Source organism: Ursus americanus, chromosome 25 (assembly GCF_024610735.1).
Source record: "Ursus americanus isolate L20-20 chromosome 25, mUrsAme1.1.p, whole genome shotgun sequence".
NCBI classification, from domain to species: Eukaryota; Metazoa; Chordata; class Mammalia; order Carnivora; family Ursidae; genus Ursus; species Ursus americanus.
Window position 1 is genome coordinate 45,975,761 of NC_142151.1, and position 2,404 is coordinate 45,978,164.

Here is a 2,404-nt window from a genome sequence, read left to right on the forward strand (position 1 = left end):
GAACAGGTTTCTAAAAGTTCTGAATTTATGCTCTCTTCTATATTGCTTTCTGGTAGCCAGCTGAGGATGGCTCCCTCCCCCCATGGGTCTATCCACCATCTTGGACTATCTACAATATAGTACTGTTAACTTGAGGCAAAATGTAGTACAGAAAACAATGTTTTTCAACAATATTCATCTTCAACATCTTCATTACTTATTTATCATACAGAACTGAACTCCTACCAGCTAAGAACAATTCTCCATTACCCACCGTGCTCTATCCCAAGGCAGCCACTTTTCTACTCTCCATTTCCATGAGTTAAACTAATTATAACACCTCATATAAGTGGGATTATGCAATTTTTATTCTTCTGTGACTGACTTATTTCAGTTAACCTAAAGTCCCCCAGACTCATCAATGCTGTCACATATCTTAAAAAAAGAAAAAAGAGAGAGAGGGAGATGAACAACCATACAATGATCAGAGTTTGTCCTGCTGAGCCTTTCTGATGATTCTTATCTTCTGGTTGTGATTTTACCTTTTTTATTTATCACATACATATTACGTGTCACTGGCAACCTGGCTATCATTACTCTAACCTTGGTAGATTTCCATCTACAGACGCCTCCCCAAGTGTTTCTTAGTTTGAACTTCTCTATCTTAGAAATCTCATTTACAACTGAATGTATTGGTAGATTTTGGGGGATAATCATCACCAAGGATAAAATCCTTTCTCATAACAATTGTATAGTCCAACAATTTTTCCACACTTTCATGGAGTTCAATGAATTTCCCATTCTAATTGCCATGTCTCTTGACCACTATGTTGCCATTTGCAAACCCCTTCATTACACCACCATCATAAACAGGAACCTGTGCATCTTGTTTGTGCTCTATGCATGGCTGGGCAGATTCCTGACCTTTTCTCCACACCTTATGCTTCTGCTCCAGCCAGATAAGTGTGCATCCAATGTCATGGATAACTTTGCCTGTGCCTGTCTTTTGCTTGTTCAACTATCTTCTCAGATACAAGGTTCCTAGAAGTAATCGGTTTTTACTTTGTTTTGGTTACTTTGCTATTTACTTTGGCATTTGTGATTTTATCCTAATATACATCCCATCTGCCAGTGAAAGAAAAGTTTTACTCCACTTATAGTTTTCACATGATTGTCATTGCCATTTCCATATATGTTAATTACCCAGCAGTGGGGGGAGGGTCTTCTTTGACTAAAGAAGTAGCTATTCTCAATAACTCTGTTGGCCCCATGCTAAACTCCTTCATTTACCCCCCAAGGAACCAGAAAAACACAAACCTCCAAAGATTTGGTCCTTAAAGTACTATCTCATACAAACAAATCAAAGTGCTGATTAATATGAATTAATGTTATCTTGAATATTGAACAAGAGAAAAATGAAATTTTAAATTTCTAATCTGCTATCTTCCTCCATCCATGTCACAGCTACAGGGAATACTGAGCTCATTTGTTAAGCATTCTTTATATCATGAAAGTGGCTGAGTTGTGTCCTCCTTTAATGTATCAGTAGGTTCCATGTAAGTGATTTATAATTGTGAATACAAAACCAGTGGTTATGGAACATAAAGTGTTTTGCTTAGTATTATAAATAGTAAAAATATTGTCAAAAACACTAATTCCAAAAGATATATGCACCCCCACATTTTTTGCAGCATTATTCACAGTAGTGAAGATATGGAAGCAGCCCGAGTGTATGTTGAGAGATGAATAGAGAAAGAAGTGGTATACACACACACACACACACACACACACACACACACACATATATATATATATATAATGGAATATTATTCAGTTATAAAAAGAAAGGATGAGATCTTGCCATTTACAAGCATCAAGGGACAGAGGATACTATGCCAAGTGAAATATGCCAGATAGAGAGAGACAAATATCATATGCTTTCACTTACATGTAGAATCTAAAAAGCAAAATGAACAAGTAAACCAACAAACAAAGCAGAAACAGACCCATCAATACAGAGAATGTATATTAGGACAAAATCACAAATGCCAGATAGGAGTTGTTGGGGCAATGGGCACAATGGGTGAAGAGGAGTGGGAGGTACAGTCTTCTAGTTATGGAATAAAAAGTCACAGGAATAAAAGGTACAGCAGAGGGAATGTAGTCAATGCTACTGTAATCCTGTTGTATGATTACAGATGGTAGCTACCCTTATAGTGGGCATAGCACAATGTATAGGCTTGCTGAATTGCAATGTCATACACCTGAAAGTAATTTAACATTGTGTGTCACCAATACTCAAATAAAAACAAACAAGCAAATAAGGCATCATTGATGAATGAGTACAAATGAATTGAGGTGCCGAAGGGAGAAGACCATATGTGACTGTGAACACCTTAATGGAGAATAAAATGTAAGATTATTA

The 2,404-nt window shown here is 36.7% G+C and overlaps 1 pseudogene; it reads left to right on the plus strand.

The window, feature by feature from the left end:
* Positions 1 to 444: 444 nt before the first annotated feature.
* LOC123778887 (olfactory receptor 6C3-like) lies at positions 445 to 1,317 on the plus strand (annotated as a pseudogene).
* Positions 1,318 to 2,404: the final 1,087 nt, after the last annotated feature.